An 18369-nucleotide genomic window follows, 5' to 3' on the forward strand; every position below is an offset into this window, starting at 1 on the left:
AATTAACTGGTAGGTAATAAAAATGAAAGATGGGGTTGTGGCTATTACCAGGAATTGAGGAGATAATTGGAGGCTATGTATGGACAAATTAACTATTATATTATAGTACTTATAAATGAATTAATGAAGCTGGCCTTATCACACCATCTATTATATTTTCAGTATCAGAATAAGAGCAAACAGGTATCTTTGATGTATTTACCAGGATTATGGAACCACAAATCTCTGTGAATTTTTAAAAAGTATTATTTTCATTGAGCATAGCACAAAGTAATATACACTTTCGCAGTGTAGGCTATCACATAAAAATATGCAGCTGCAAATAAAACTTAGCTGCAGGGAAAAAGAAACACTGCAGCACATCTCTAATGGTGGGAGGAGGGCTATGGGTGGAGAGAGACCTGAATGGAGGGGCTACATCGCATCAAATGGCTTCATCCTTGATGATATTTAAAGCCTAGGTAATTTTGCTAGGGGGAACTTTAGGCAAAGACCAGAGAAATACAAACGTCCCTACTATCTCAATAATTTTCAAAGGCCTGAAATATGATCTATATTCTTGAAAGAGTCTAAAATGATTGCACTAGCCCTCAAGTGGGTCTGGGTATTGGAGTAAACTGAGCACCACCCAATTAAAAAGCAAAAAAGACCGCTCAAGAATTGTACAAGGTGTTCTTCAATGTGCTTCAGTGGCCAGGTATCTGTACTATTTTTAAAGATGGAGAAATTTCATACGAAACTTAGCCATCTATTTTAACCAGTGTTCCGAAAGGCATCTGGTAAGTGCTTATTATACAACAGAATAGGTAATACTAGCTTTTCTATTAAACAGAAGTAGAGACTGAGTTTTTTACTGTTAACATGTATTTATTTTATTTATTTATTTTAAAGGTTTTATTTTTTTTTTAAGCAATCTCCACATGCAACTACCCAACGTGGGGCTTGACCTCATGACCTTGAGATTGAGTCAGATGCTCCAGTGACTGAGTCAGCCAGGCCTCCTGGACTTTTACAATAAAAACATCAGTCATCCAGGGATGCCTGGGTGGCTCAGTCAAGTGACTGACTCTTAGTTTTGGCTCAGGTCATGATCTCATGGCTTGTGAGTCTGAGCCCGGCATTGGGCTCTACACTGACAATGTAGAGCCTGCTTGGGATTCTGTCTCCCTCTCTCTCTGCCCCTCCCCTGATTGTCCTTTATCTCTCTCTCAAAAGAAATAAAAGTAAACTTAGAAAATAAATGAAAATAAAAACCAGTCATCCAAGAAACATTTCTGCAGGCCTAATATGTCAGATATTGTTCCAGACTATGTAGGGCAGGATAGGTCCAACATAAGATGTTTATAATTGTAAAGTGAAAAAATGAAAACAACAACAACAACAGTATAAACTGGGACTGAAAAAAGAAGTGATTTTAAAGCTCTGTCTTCCTTGCCCCATCCCTACTTTGGATTTCTTTTCTCCATTTTCTGATTTTCTCGCATTTTAAGCATTCAAGATCCTCCCTTTAACAGTGATGTCAATGTGTTAACCTCCCAGGGTATTTGCCTTTCAATTCCTTTTTTTAGCTGTGGAATAACAACAATAAACACCATAATAAGAGCAGCTTAGCTTTATAGAGCTCTAATCGTGTGCCAGGAATTACCCTGAGGGATTATTTTGTACAGTCTCCACCATCGCACAAGGCAGATACGATTATTACTCTCCTTTACAAATGAGGAATTTGAGGCTTTGAGAGATTTAATACCTTGTCACCCTGAGTCCAAAGGTCTGAAGCCAGGATCCAAACTCAGGCAGGAGACTCTCCCACGCTGTTGCCTGCTAACAGAACATGGAGCAGGGATGACATGCTTTGCAGGTGGTGTTGGTGATGGGTGTGAGATTTGAAGAAAGGGTGAGTGTTTCTTGCGCTTCTGCAGCCTGAAGGATGGCTGTCTACTCCAACTACACATGAAGCCTACTTGAGGCTTAAGTAAGTTTCCTGCAGAGGGGAGTCTGCATTTTTCTCTTTCTGATCCATTTATGTCACTCTTAGAATAAGCCCATATCTTCTTGTGTAACTTCAGGAGAGCCATATGTAAAAATTCAGGCTGTCTTGTCCTCTTTGTAACCATTGGGCTTGCACCCAGAAAAACACTTGGAGGTGACACACAGCAGGGGAAGGTCATCATTTACGCATGCCCTCGATTCACTGCTCAGAGGACCTCAACTACTAAACCCTTGTGACTAAGCGCTTTCTGGAAGTTTGGCAAAGCATCACTTTTTTAAGTGCAATATTATCATAATAGTACAGAAAGAATGACAGTTTTTCATCCCTTCCTTTTTCAATACTGGATTTATGGAAAAGAATGTGACAATGGGGTCTTGTTAAATTGCCAAATATAATGAAGTGACACATTTAAAAGTGATAGCTACATCATTGAAGAGTAATACTTCTCGGCAGTTCTTTCAAAAAAGGTTTTGCCTTTTATATTTGACTACTCTGACCACGTGCCTTAATATTATCGTTTTGCTTTTTTCAAATCCTTGAAAACTAAAATAGAAACAAAACAGACATAACTATCACAAAGACACATATCTTCTCTCAAAGATCAAGAAATAGAAACAACTGCATGTCATCGGCAACATTAGCTCAACCACACAGCTTTGTACTGTTTTGGATTTCAAATCAGAAAGCTCAATAAAAGTAATCCACACGGAACATTACACTGGAATTGCACGCTACCCTGAGACCTGCATTTTTGCATCTGGAATGTGTGAACGCAGAGACTCACCGTACTGACACTGCTTCTCCTACTCACAGCACCCTGACAGGGGTCCACATGGATGCCACCATTATCACTGAAAGGAAGACAAATGGTGTGCCACTCTCTCCACAGACTGATGATTCAACAAGGAGCTATATGTATGGAAAGATGCTTCCCCCACATAGCCCCAGCTTCTTGCTGAAACCACACATCAGCTCTGCCTTGCAAACCAAATCAGCTGTGTCCCCAGTACAATGGGATACCATTGCTCTACTGGAAAGTTAACCAGTCATTCAGAACTGGTATAAAGGCTAATATTTTAGGTACACAACATGTACCTAAGAAAATAATAGGCCATGTTATATCTTAGTCTTAGTCTCAATAAAGTTATTCCTACTACTACTACTACTACTACTGCTACTACTACTACTACTTTATCAAATATTGTAGGCTGCTGAGTATTTTGAGGCTAAGAGTTTGGTTAATAATTAGCAGTATGTGACTGTGCAGGAATGAAATGGAATCCTAGGATCCCTTTCCAGAGTCTCCCTAATGGTGGTCAATATTCTCTATAGAAAATATGAGTGGAGTTGGCCCAGAGATTTGAAGCAGCCAATCAGAGTAGAGCACAGATTAGAATTTCCTCNCCTTTTTGTTTAAATGAATTTAGAAAGATTGATATCTTTCACTGAAATTCCATATTGCCATACCATCATTGAAAAGCTCTGGGATTCATCACACAAGATTGTATATTTCATTGACAGAAAGGATGACTGAGTAAGGAAAAATACCCTGTGATCTATTTTGAAGATCTATTTGGAAAGAAAAATTAAACTGCATTTTCCAGGAGTGCTTTGGAGAAATTCCAACATAGTTTTATTTTTGGAAGAATAAAAAGAAATGTAGAATGCTAAGAGATTTGTGTTTCTGCCTTAAAATACTGTCCCCTTTCCAGATCACTCTTATAGTAAAAGCTGTAACATTTTTAGAGGTTAAGTGTTTCATATCAACCTAGACAGTCCTTGGGAATTTTTCCTCCTTTTCCAACACATCACACTTTTATAACTGCATGATTTGCAATTTGCACAAACACTATCTTTTCTTGAAAAGTCATTCATTTAACAAAGGTTTATTAGGTGGCTATCATGCACTGTTTTAGGAATTGGACATACAATGAAGAGCCAGGCTTCAAAAATACAATGTTGTAGTTGAAAAGATCCATATATCTAAAGTAATAAATAAGGTATTGTCAGAGCCTTGTAAGTACCTTAAAAAAATCAGATAGGAGAATGGGGGGAAAAAACCCTACAATATTTTACCACAGATAATTCCTAAAAACATTTTAATTGTCCTGCTACAACTCTGATTGATACTTTTACATATAAATCCGTACCAAACATGTAAAAATAATGACATGCTTCCATGATTTAGGAAAGTTGATATAGAAATCAGAATCATACAGCTGGTAAACATAAGGGGCATGTTCTTCAGCGTTCAAGGTGGTCTGTGAGATTTCTGCAGAGGATGTCCTTTAACTACCAAGTATCAAGATAACAACTGGTTGTCAGAGCCACTATGCTCATCATCATTTCCCAAGGGAAAGGGAAACTAAAGAGATCTGTGCTTTGGAAGTTCTCTACAGATGAGGGCTAAGTGCTAGATGCCTCCTACCTGGAAACTTTCCTAGTGGGTTTCTGTGCAGTGCAGTTGGCCTGGTACCTAGTGAATAGCAGAATGAGTACGTTACTTCCTGTGTTTTTAAAATAAGTACTTATTTGGTCCACAATCTAACAGTTTTAAAACTGTTACAAGAAAATGTGTTTTGGGGAGCCTGGGTGGCTCGGTGGGTTGTGGGACTGACTCTCGATTTCTACTCAGGTCATGATCCCAGGGTCATGGAGTTGAGCCCTGAGTTGGTCTCCATGCTGTGAGTGAAGGCTGTTTAAGATTCTCTCTCCCTCTCTCTCTCTCTTCCCTTTTCCCTCTCTCTCTCCCTCTACCTCTTTCCCTCATTTGTGCACACATGCTCCTCCTCTAAAATAATAAAAAATATTTTTCATTTTTAACACTTTTAGAATTTTAAAGAGTTACTAAATGGTAAAAGCAAAAAGACTAAAAGCAAATGAGTGGGTGATTTCACCACTTCCTTCTCTCTAGTGGAGAGCCAGTTTAACACTTTTGACAGATAATTTTAAAATTATTCTGAGTTGAAGGAATACATTTTAAGTTCTTTTTTAGACAGTGGTCATTTGTTAGTAGGAGATGCCACAAGCTTAGACCTGGGTGCCTTACGGAAGCTGCATGTCTAATCCGGACAGTAGATCCTTGTATGAAACCAATGTGGTCAGTACAAATGTAAAATGTTCCATTTTCCTGGCGGCTCCACATGCCTGGTGATTTTCCATGCTGCCAGGGATTAAGAGTGATGCAGCAAAGCTGTAGTTATGCCGCTGAGTAATTTAAGAAGCCACATCAAAGAGCATTTCAAAAAGTTCAGTTTCACAAATAAGACTTTCAATTTATGTCTGCAGTGGGTATGAGACTTAATTGAAGGTTCACTCACACCTCATTGCATGGACACACATACACAACGTTTTGGGTGTTGATGTTCCTAAGCAAACAATAGATGAGCACATTAAAAAGTTTTATTGCGTATTACCCATATTCAGGTTAAAAAATGCATTTGGAGATGTCTAATTGGTTAATGTGATGCCCAGACCACCCTCAGCTCCTTATCAATGCAGGGAAAAAGCATTAAGGTAATGAGCTGAATTACATCTCCTAAGAAAAAACAGCGTTTTTCTTTCTTTGTTTCCATTCTTAAATAAGCAAATGTTTAGATGTGACTGGAAACCATTAGCAGAGGTGTTTTTCCATCAGGACGTGAAGAAAGTTCTTGAAAGTTTTTTGTATTATCTTTAAGAGTTGATGTTCCTATAACTAAAATATTTTTTGGCCAGTGGGTGCATACAGATATGAAAGATCTATAATGCCTGTTAAAGATAAGGTAACAAAAAATTCTTATGAAATTGTTAGATGCCTTTATGACAGAATGTAAGAAAATTGAGAAACTTCTTAAGAAAAATGAAAACTACCTGGAACTTTTTAGGAAATTAATGGGAATTTAGCTCTACTATGAATTTTAATAGCAAAGAAGAAATAAAATGATAAATGCTATTAATATTTTTTTCTGTGGAAAAGTTACTACCTTCAAAATATCTATATTTCTCAATAACTCACTAAATATTCATATTTCAAAAACAGCTTGGGGCACCTGGGTGGCTCATTTGGTAAAGCACCCAACTGGTTTTTTTTTTTTTAAGTTTATTTATTTTTAAGAGAGTGTGAGCTTAAGTTGGAGAGGGGCAGCGAAGGAGGGGGACAGAGGATCTGAAACAGGCTCTTTTGCTGACAGCAGTGAGGCTCAAGCTCACAAACGTGTGAGACCATGAACCAAGCTGAAGTCAGATGATCAACCAGGTGAGCCACTCAGGTACCCCAAATGGCCAGCTTTTGATTTTGGCTCAGGTCATGATCTCACAGTTTGTGGGTTTGAGCCCCACATTGGTTTCTACACTGAGGTAGTGGAGCCTGCTTGGGATTCTCTCCCTCTCTCTGTTCCTCCCCAACTCCCTCTCTCCCCCCCAAAAAATTCATTAAAAATAAAAAAAAAAACCCAGCCTAGGGGCGCCTGGGTGGCTCAGTTGGTTAAGCCTCCAACTTTGGCTCAGGTCATGATCTCATGGTCCATGGGTTCAAGCCCCATGTCGGGCTCTCTGCTGGCAGCTAGCTCAGAGCCTGGAGCCTGCTTCAGATTCTGTGTCTCCCTCTCTCTCTCTCAGATATAAATAAAACATTAAAAAAATAAAAAAAAAACAGCCTATGATATGCATAGTTGACAATTAAATATGCCATCTGCCCTCTGCTCCTCCCCTTCCCCCAAACACTAACAAAGCTATATAATACATGATTCAGAGTGATGGGAACAGGAATTGGATTCACCAACAGAATCTAAACTAAAGGGTCAGTTGTTTCCTGTGTCATTTAGTATTGTGTCTTCTCAGGGAGAAGTGAAAAAAGAAATAGAGGGGCATCTGGGTGGCTCAGTCAGTTAAGCATCTGACTTTGGCTCAGGTCATGATCTCACAGTTCATGGGTTTGAGCCCTGTGTCAGGCTCTGTGCTGGAGCCTGTTTCAGATTCTGTGTCTCTTTCTGCCCCTCCCCTGTTCATGCTTGCACATGCTCTCTCTTTCTCTCTCTCTCAAAAATAAATGAAAACATTTTAAAAATTAAAAAAAATAGAATATTTTGAGAATATGGACTGAAGAATAGCTTTTCAATAGATGTGCAAAATACTCCATAAGATAGAGATTCATTTGAGGATAGCTCATAAGAAGCGATTATTCTACAGTACATTGGAAAAAGACATCCCATCCTGAAGTTTGGAAGGATAGGCTAATATATCTAAGATAGAAGATAGGCACTGTATTCTTGACCTTTCCATTTGTTTTTAAAACATGACTTGAAAACATCCTCCAAAACTTTGTCTCCCAGATTAAATTGCCGTAACATAAAATTCAGTGCCAAAAATAAGTCTGAGAAATATCTTTTCAAAAAATAAAATTCTTCATACTTTAGGGAAAAAAAGACCATACAAGTAACCAAAGACTACCTGCTGATACTTAAAAATGTAGCTTTAAAAGTTATTGGTGCTAAGTCTCCATATACAAGGAAGTAGGAATATGTTTGCCTGTGTTCTGGTAAACAGGCTAAAAAAAAAATGTTACAAAGGCTTTCTAAGAGACTAGGGAAATGATGAGCTTTTTTGGTTTAAAAATCAATACACCTCTTGAACAGCCAAATACATTAAGTGACATGCTCTCAAAACCATTCTGTCAAAGCTAAGTTTGAAAAGCTGTTCAGTAACTAATCAGATCTATCCCGATGCTGGGGCAAAACAGGTCCATGATACAAATTAACAAGGTAGAAGATGAAAAGAAAACCCCACCAGGCAGGAAGAAGTGCAAAATCGAAAACCCAGGCGTGTTTGGATGTATTCTTCATTCTGCAAAGCAAAGCGGACATGGAATATTTTTTCCCCAAATTCCCCGTTTCTAACCGTTGTGCCAGGAAGAAACCTGACAGTTGAGGGCTAACAAGGCTCCACGCAAGGCAACAAACTGCAGTGCTCCAGCCCCAAGCATCTTGGACTCCTCCTACTCTCCCTGTCATACTCTCCTATCACCATGGTAAAAATGTCAGAGATCATCTACATTTTGAAACTGGTTTTTTAATTTGTGTTAGTTTGAGCCCTACAATCCTATCACCCGCAAAACAGAATCCTAACTGGAAATCAAAACAATAAACACCGAAAACAGTACTGGATAAAACTGGCAGGCCAGGTCCCACACCCATCAGCCTGACTTTAACCCAGCTTTCTCAGCTGAAAATGAGAAAAGATTTGGAGAATTTTAGTGAGTTGCTTGAGTGAGCCTCTTCAGCTAAGACCAGAACCCAGATCTTTTGCTACAGTTGCCAAATTCGCAAATAAAAATATAAGATGCTCAGTTAAAGTTGAATTTCAGAGAAACAACAAATCATTTCTGTGGAGCACCTGGGTGGCTCAGTTGGTTGAGTCCAACATTGGCTCAGGTCATGATCTCACAATTTGTGAGATCAAGCCCCACATCAAGCTCACTGCTCTCAGCACAGAGCCTGCTTCAGATCCTCTGTCCCACTCCCTCCCTGCCCCTCCCTGTCTCTCAAAAAGAAATAAAACATTTAAAAAACCCCAACAAATAATTGTTTAGTAAAAATATATGCATGTGCGAAACATTGCATAGGGTATTCTTATACTAAAAATAATTTGTTTAGCTGAAATTTTACTTTGAGCATCCTGTATTTTATCTGTTCTTATTTCCTGATTCCCATCTAAGGATTCCATGACTACATCAATGTGGATTCCACTGGCACTCTTCCTTGCAAGCTTATCTTATAACACTTAACATTTTAGGACTTTCATTTAGGAAAGTGGCCCCAGAGTGGTTTTCTGGAGAGATGACATCAAAAATGTTTTATGTCATATATTCATCTTGCTGTTGCCTTTTTGTATGAATGCATATGTGTATTCATATTAACTCTTCTCAGCAAAAAAAGGTTTGGGGTTCAACACTGCATTTATATTATACAAAATATACCATACTTGTAAAGTAAAATAAAGAGCTTCCATATTGTGCCTTTCTCTGTTCTCTGCAGTGATAATTGCTTTATTGAGGCTCTGTTAATGGTATGGCTTGACATTTGACATTTATCCATTTGATTTATAATTATTTTTAGGTAATTGCAAGGAGGCTACAGTTTAAACTAAAAGTAGTCTGAACTGAATGAATTGTCTTCCTTTTCTTCTGAATTTGGAAGGAAATGTAGTCATTTCTAGGCAAAGCTATTTTATCCACTAGATTTGTTTCAAATATACACAAAGCCCTTTAGATTTAAAATCTATATATTCTGAATAAAGCAACATAGATAAGAGAAAAATGAATACAACAAATGAAATTACCATGTAAAAAATGTGTCTAGTTTGCTTACATTTTGGCCATGGATATTGTACCAAGATTTCCTAGTCAGGCCATGGATAAAAACCTACATGCACCACATAACAAGTTGTCATGAAATATAGAATCCCTCAGTAACACTCGTGAAAAGTTTTAACATTATGAAGCCAAAACCATTTGTATTTATAATCCACTACTCCTTATGAAGATTTTCAGAAATATTTTTAAATTATTCTGTTTTCCATTCTGAAAATGAGCCAGTCAGGCTGCTTGGCATTTCAAAGTCTTCATAACTCTTGTTTGAAATTTTTATTCACTTTCTGTCTCCCCCAACCTTTAACATCTTTACTAAAACTGGACAAATACCTCTACCTAGCAACACAAGAAGAGGGCATGTCACTTTATTTAAAAGATTTTGTATAATTATCCAGGAATCACCAAATTTCTGCCTCACAACAGAACAATATCACAATAACAATTGTTGGCAGTTATCAAACCACTGCAGTGCAACCGGCCTCCTGACGCTGGGGTTAAAAGCTGGCCTCTGGAAATCAATCATGCTCTCGGCAGAGAAGAACATTTCAGTGATATGAAAGCTGAAATGGAGACTATAATCTTTTGTGATTACCCTCGAGGCCGAAGCAAACGCAAAAAGGAAAGTCCATGAATTGCTGATAATTTCCTGTGATGACCGATTCCCAGGAGATTCAGATATAACTCTTGCTCTGTAACAAAATGATGGGTGCCCAGACCTCTAGCTTCAAAGAACTCCACATCCGGATGTCACAATGCTTCTTCAGAGGCTTCTCACTCATTAGAGGGGCCTTGCCCATGAGGCAGCAAGCCTCCCTCTGAAGACAATGGAGTGTCTGATTGTGCGAGGAGTGATGAGCTATGTGCTATAGTCTGTTTTTCTAGAAAGGTATTTTATGAAGGAACTGATTGAAAATATATCTGTTTTAAACCTTTTTTCTCCTCATAGAAGTATAAAGATTGATCTATTTCTCTGCTGTTCCTATTAGCTATTAGCTATATAGCTGTGGTTATCTTGGCTTATAAAATTTTTAACTTTTTATTTGAGCTGATAGTTGTATTCTCATAAAAAATGTTTTTCATACATATGTGCATACTCTTAATGTCTATATAATATATTCAGACAGAATACTTTTTTTTGAATAAGCATCAAACTTACAGCTAGATGCCACGGCTCAGAACACAGGTTAAGTAGGTCCTTCTCATAGGTTGGCAATTGAAATTCATGTAAAAGGGGAGGCACAGAGTCAATGGAAATTTCTAATAGTCAAAAGTCCAAAGAAGTTTTAGAATGAGTTTCCATTATTGATAGATGAAGAATAATTTAATATGTAGGCTTCTATGACTGGATTTAAAATCTTTTAAAAATGTTACGTTAACTACTATGAGTTTAATGAATAATGTGAGAATAAAGGTTCTATGTTTGGAAGTCAACCGTATTTTAAAAATGTAATAAAAAACATTGTTACATCTTAGGAGTCAATGACAATGTGTCATAAGTGCACAGCTCTCTGGGTCAAAATACCTTTATCCATAGCCTTTAAAGTCTAAATATCATTGAAAGTAAACAGGCAAACTGGAATACAGCCAAACCAGTATGATTATTCCCCACCTCCACTCTATACATTCTCCTTAGCCCTGCTCCAAATTCGGCTATAGCCTCTCTTCATTGTTTTTAGGTGGTCAGATGATTCTGTTGAGTATGCCCTACTACTATCTCATTCAGCTCATGTAAATTGAGTACTTGCTTAGTACCAGGCACAACTATTTTAGGCTGGGTGTAAATGTTTTAAACTCAAGAACCAGGTCTTAGCCATGTATATATCCTTAGCATCTACCTTAATTCGGATTGCTCTAATGCACAAAGCCAGCCCTAGTGATGAATATAACTTGGTTTATTTAAGGTAATTGGCTAGGAAGATGAAATCAAAGGGATAGATATATTAATATTAATATTATTTATAAGAATAGAGCTTTGCATTTTAAGAGTCCTTTCATAAACATGATCTCATTTGATATTCATGGAATTTTAGATTGTTAAAAATAATATGATGATACAATGGGTTGCTTGGCTTAGTCCTTACAGCATGCAACTCTTGATTTCAGGGTTGTGAGTTTGAGCCTCACACTGGTATACAGATTGCTTTAAAATAAAATCTTAAGAAATAATATGGTGATATGTTGTATAGTTATGATTTTTTCACAGACTCACACTAAATTTCAGAAATTTTCTAAATATTCTGTCATATTCTCAATCCTCAAATTTTCATGACATAACGATATAGATTAGGAAGCTATTATCACCTCTAGTTTTAAAATGAGGAAAAGTGGAGCAAAGTGACTTTCTCAAGATCAAAGAGAATGAGTCCAGGTATGATGAGTGTTCTGGCTCCCAGTCCAATGCTCTTTCCCTGTGCAAAGAAGTAGCTCACTCTCCTCCACTCTGCCTCCTGCTTCCCCCCTTGGCATGAAGCAGCATCAAGGCCAGGTAGGAGTGCTAGAGGTCTACTTTGGAACAAGGCAAACAAAATTACTTCTCTGAGATCAGAAAGAACATTCCAAGTGGCTTTGGGGAGAAGGTGGGATATAACAGATGAATGAGTGACTGACTAAATGAATGCTACCACTTCTTCAGAAGGTAAGTACTTCAAAATTGACAACTAAGTAAATACTATGTAATAGTGGCAGTTACTAATCATGTTAGCCTCTAATAGCTTTAGCTCATTTTTGGGAAATGAAGGTTTTGTGGGTTTGATTTTATGACAACGAATCACTTTACATACTATGAATGTTTGATGTCTACATAAAAAAAAAAAAAAAAACCAGATAAGTTAGACCCAGACACATATTTATAATTATTGGAGAAAATGTACACCTCTAATTATTATAAACCATAAGCCTGTGAAAGAGATCAGATATGTGTCCTACTAAAACACTCACATCTTTACTTGGCTGTAGAAGCAGTTCACAATAAGAAAAAAGTATGAGACTGACAAGACAAGTCTATCTTCTAAATACAATACACTTGCAGGGATTCCTGGCTGGCTCAGTTGGTGGAGTGTGTGACTCTTGATCTGGGGTTGTGGGTTTCAGCCCCACGTTGGGTGTAGAGATTACTTAAAAATAAAATCTAAAAAATAAACAGAATACACTGCAAATGAGAGTTTTTCAATCTGACTTTAGGAGCCACAAGGATTTATTGGATACCTAAAAAATATGTCCCCCTCGAATAACTTGTTAGAAATATACACATTCAAATTCAAAATACATTTAGGGTGCAGAACAGCTCTTGCTTGCCTGATACTTAGTTATTTTTCCTTTTCAGTGGCAGAGCTATTTACTGGAAGAAATGTGAAGACTAGATTATATTCTTCAATTTTCCATTTAGCAAAAAGGGTGCAACAATGACACATGTAGCCTATTTTATATGTGAGCATGTTAAAAGAATTAACTTAGAATGTCTTGAAAATATACTAAAGCCCACCGATACTAGAATTCCATGAAAATAAAGTGTTGTTCATATAATTTAAGTTTCTCCAATCTTTTTCCAAGCATCAGAACATAAAAAGGAAGGTAAGAACATCTAAACTGATGGCTAAATCTGTAAAAAATATATTTTTCCAAGATTGCTACTTGGTTCCGCAAAGATGTTGAAACTTCACAGATTGCCACATAGCACTCCAATTCATCTTTAGCACCCTCAATGACAATTCTAAAAGTAAAGGGATTGGAATATTCCAAAACATGTTTTTCCTTCCCCCAAAGAGTTTTAAGACCTAATTCTGAATACAAGAATCTAGAGGCAAGGGGTGGAGGGAAAGAAAGAGAAAAAAAAATCCAGTCTGTTAGCTATTGGACGGATCCCAAATTTTTGATAACAGGTTTTTAGAAAACATCGCCATCAATTAATGTTTATAGAGCAGCCAATTTAGAAATAACATTTTGGGCTGTAGGAAATGTTTGGTACAATAATATTTTTCTACTTTTTTTATATTTATTAAGCTCCCCTCCTTTATCATTGGCACTTAAAGACTTGGTCACTGAGAGAAGCTAAGAACAAGGTTGTTATTGGTTTCTTCTTCTTCTTTTAATTAACTGGAGATTTGTTAGGAATAAGATAAAGTATTTTAAGAAGATGGCCTGACACAGTCACTTTTTCCAAGTTGACTTTACTCTTGAAAAATGCTGTGCTGGGACAGGGCCAAGACTGAAGACCTGTCTTGCCAGAAAATCTGATGTGCCCTCCAAGTACACATAATCCTTGAAACTCTAGCACTGAAGATGAGGTCCCAGAGCCATGTGAGGTTGAGACTGGGATAATGAAAGGGACGTGCAAGAGGACATAGCATGGTGGGACTATAGATGTCTCTTTCCACAGGCTTCTGAAGCCTTGTGTTCCCTTACTACAGAAGGGCCCAACAAGGTCTTAATCTGATGTTTCTTCCCAACCTAATCATTTGAATTGACTGTTGACTATGAACAGCATCCTTTATTATGTGATGGTGAATTTTACAAGAGGAAGAAGTAATGTCTGTCAGACAGTGAGCAGCTTCGGTCTTATTCACTGTAACTCTTTCTTAGCACAGTTACTGGCATGCGTAGACATAGTGACTGGTTGTGAATGAATGCCTTTTCCTAGATGCCCCAGACAAATAATATATTTAGGGAGAGAGAAGGCATATGACCATACATTATATGAGTATACATGTATATATACCATGTAAATAATATCTACATATTCTAAGGGGGTTCAACAGTGAGTAGAGAAAAGGGAGCTTTAACACAGAGTCTTTAATAGGTAAATCTTGAGATTTCAGAATAAGGCAAAAGACATGACTTAAATTTTTAAAAGATATTTTTGTAGTTTGAAGAGAAGAGGGAGACAATAGTAGAGATAGATGGTCACAATATAGTTTCTGTCCTGCCAGGTCATGTTTACATAGCTTTTTTCCATCATGTTGAGTAGAGATGTAAAAATTTCCAAGCAGGTATTTATGCTTAAATATTTGTACAAAATCTTTGTTAGTTTTATACCACATTTCAAAGATTTCTTATATACAGTTCTTTTCCAAATGATCTAGGGTGTTGCTGTTCACTTTTCTAAGTCTGACAACAGGCCATCATCCTCCCACTCTTTAAGTAAATTTCTGTAACCATGGAAAATTTCAAATTGGCATATTCTAATATACATTTAATTAGAACATAGAGCAGAAGAGGACCCTTCAATATCTTTTAAGCATATCATGAAAATAAAAATTCATCCATATTTTCATTTTTTAAATTTATTTTCTTCTCCATTTTATTTTTATTTACTTTATTTTATCTCTATTTTATTTTTTACTTGGACAAATGTATCATTTCAAGTAGCTGGACATACTAATATCCTAGGAAATAGGATAAATTTTTAATGATAGCAAAACATGACTAGAGTAAAAAAGAAGTCTTAAGTGGCAAAAAAAATTCACAGTTGCTTACATTAGCAGAGATAAATATTTTATTTAAATTAAATTAAAGAAAATATCAAATAAAATGTTTAAATGTTTAATGTTTAAATCAAGACTTCATTAGATAGTAAAAGTATTAGAGAGAGATATAAAAATCAAATGTTTTGGCTTACTTCAGGTTTCCTTACAGTAAAACCTTATGGGAAATATGGAATGAATTAATAACAAAATAAATGTGATTTTGAATCCCAATTTATTTTATACGTCCTTGATAAATATTATTATTTCTGGTACAAGTAAGAAAAATTTTATAGTTTATTTTTAAATTTTAAGGTTTGTTTTTCAAAAAAAAGAACACAAGTCGGGGAGGGGCAGAGAGAGAGGGAGACACAGAATCTGAAGCAGGTTCCAGACTCTGAGCTGTCCATGCAGAGAGTCTCACACAGAGCTCTAACCCACAAGCTGTGAGATCATGACCTGAGCCGAAGTCAGATGCTTAACCAACTGAGCCACCCAGGTGCCCCAAGAAAGAAAAAATTTANATTTTAAATATTTTATATATTTTTGAGAGAGACAGAAAGAATGAGAGTGAGAGTGGGGGAGGGGCAGAGACAGGAGGAGACACAGAATCTGAAACAGGCTCTAGGCTCTGAGCTGTCAGCACAGAGCCCGAAGTAGGGCTCGAATCCACAAACCGCGAGATTATTACCTGAGCCAAAGTCGGAACGCTTCACCGACTGAGCCACCCAGGCACCCCTCTCAAAGAGTTTAGAATGACAAATAGTAGACATATAGATCACTTCACAGATTGGCATGGATGATTCAATGATATACAGTGATTTGGGACTTTATTCTTAGAAATAATATTTATTCTGTTCCATATATTTGTTCATGTGTCAGGAAAAAATAACTTCAAGGTATGTGGTAAAAATCAGATTATTTTTCACAAAAATAAGATTGTTGAGCCTCTTGCAATAAAGCAGCAGTGACCCCTATTGTGCTTATGCTTTCCTAGAGCAGTTGCAAAAACAAGGCAGGACTCAAAAAGACATCTGAAATAGTAGGCATGGAAAATACCTGCCAATCGGCAGAGAAATTGATAGAAGACTGTGTTCTTGAGGTGGCTTGTGATTGTATCTATAGCTATGGAGAGTCACACAAATACATTTGTGTATGTACCTGGTATGTGGCCGTTAAAAAGGAACTTGACCTATTATCATCACATACGATATATAAATTGCATATATGTCTTGACTGCTTGGGCTGCCATAATAGAATTCCATAGAGTGGGTGGCTTAAACAACAGAAATATATTTTATCACAATTGTGGAGACTGGAATTCTGAGATAAGGTGCCAACATCGTCAGGTCCTGGTGAGAGCTCTCTTCTTGGCTGCAGATGGCTGCTATCTCCCTAAGTCTTCACATAGTAGAGACAGGGAAAGCTCTCTGTGGAAAGCTCTCTTTTTTTTTTTTTTTAATTTTTTTAACATTTATTCAGTTTTGAGAGACAGAGAATAAGTGGGGAAGGGGCAGAGAGAGAGGGAGACACAGAATCTGAAACAGGCTCTGAGCCGTCAGCACAGAGCCTTAAGTGGGGCTCGAACCCACAAACCGTGAGATCATGACCTGAGCTGAAGTTGGATGCTTAACCGACTGAGCCACCCAGGCGCCTCTGGAAAGCTTTCTTCTTATAAGTGCACTAATCTCATTATGGGGTCCTCACTCTCATGATCATCTAACCCTAAATATCTCTCAAAAATCCCATCTCTAAATACCACCTGCAGGTGTTAGGGCTTCAAAATATGAATTTGGGGAGGAGGACACAAACATTCAGTCCATAACAGCATAAGAGTGTGTGGATATAGCTTCTAAATGGTCTTATTTTATCATAATAAGTTGATGCTATCCATCTTACTAAGTATGCAATTTATTTCAATTCTGAAGCAGTTTCTTCTTACGGAGAATTAAGCACCAAGTATTACCTGCTTGTTAAACACCAAATATTAAATACCAAGTATTATCTGGATTTAATGAAGATAAAAATTGGATCCACAGTAAAGGAGAAATTCTTTTTTTTTTTTTTTTTTTACAAATAGTTTATTGTCAAATTAGTTTCCACATAACACTCAGTGCTCATCCCCACAACTGCCCTCCTCCATGCCCCTCCCCCCTCCGCCCACATCCATCAGTCCTCAGTTTTTGTCAGCATTCAAGAGTCTCTCATGGTTTGCCTCTCTCCCTTTCCCCCACCATTTCTCCCCTTTTTCTCCCCCTTGTTTCTCAGTTAAGTTCCTCCAAATCCTCCTATACGTGCAAACATATGATATTTGTAGGAAAGGAGAAATTCTAATAGAAATAATTGCATATATTTTGGTAGCTACCAAAGTATTATGTACAGTAATTAAAGGATGACCATGAGGCATTTGGCAAATTTAATCAAAGTGAAAAACAAACTAATGAAAATAGCTCTACTGGGATACAAAACAAAACAAAACAAAAACCCACCCACCATTCTTTCTGGCTCCTCTATAACACTGTAAAGTTCAGTAACTATTTTTACTTTGCCTGTATTTCTTGGTTTTTAATATCTTGCCTTTTCTAGTCTTTTTTATTCTATTTCTTAGAAGTCTCTTGGGAACTAGGGTATTTTTGTTTAACTTATTTTGTTTATCTTCTTCCTCAAATCCAGTGCTCTTTAATGCATATATTATGTTTTCAATAAAACCCAGTAATGAATAACTTTCTTTTTTAACGAACTGCTTTTAAGAGTAGGACCTAGGACAAGAAATGTAGTAGATACTTGCAAGGCTTCCACACCATCCACATAGAGGAAGCCAGAACCAGAGCTGCAGAAAAATTTGTAACTAATTATTGCCCTCAAGGTAAAAAAAAAAAAAAAAAGATGAAAGTTCCCAGGAAAATAAAAATGAAAGTAAACACCTAAGCTCATTACCTCATGCTTAGATAAGGCTCAGAAATGTTAGTACCTTCTTTGCTGGGAAGGAGAATATGTACATTGAAAAACAAAAAACTAGGGTCCTTCCTCCCTCCTTTTTTCTTTCTCTTCAGGGAAGTTTTACTGAGCTCCTGTTCCAGATATCAGGCATCTAGCGATGAACATGCCATAGGCCCTGTCCTCAAGGATTTGACATTCTAGTGAATACAGGTAATTGTGTAATTAGACTATAGTGCGACAACTGCTATAATGGAGGTAATCTGGGGACACCCTGTAAATACAGAGGATAGAACTTAATGCAGACACTCAGATCACAGAAAACTTGCTGTGCGAGAGGTGATATCTAAGTTGGCCCTGAATGACAAATGGTTGAAGGTGGGGTGGCAGCGGTGGAAGTGAGCATTAATGGGTAGCTAGGCAAAGAAGCCTATTAGGGTTTAGATATGAAGGTTGAGAGATCTTTAAACATTGCTGTTTTGGTTTGCAGAGTCTTTTACCTGTAAGTGACTGAAAACTACCCCTCTGTAAAGTAAAACTGCTAAAGTGTAGAGTTAACATCATTGTTCTCCAGGCATGCATCCTTGACATAGAGCTCGTCAGAAAGTATCAGTGATCTAAACTCTGCCTTCCCT

The 18369-nt window shown here is 37.2% G+C and overlaps 1 protein-coding gene across 1 annotated transcript in view; it reads right to left on the reverse strand.

Annotated features, from left to right (window-relative positions):
• ZNF385B (zinc finger protein 385B) overlaps window positions 1-18369 on the reverse strand; it is a 326144-nt gene that overhangs the window by 75312 nt on the left and 232463 nt on the right. The gene's annotated exons all lie outside the window — the stretch shown is intronic.

This window comes from Crocuta crocuta, unplaced genomic scaffold (genome assembly GCF_008692635.1).
Source record: "Crocuta crocuta isolate KB4526 unplaced genomic scaffold, BGI_CrCroc_1.0 scaffold17, whole genome shotgun sequence".
NCBI classification, from domain to species: Eukaryota; Metazoa; Chordata; class Mammalia; order Carnivora; family Hyaenidae; genus Crocuta; species Crocuta crocuta.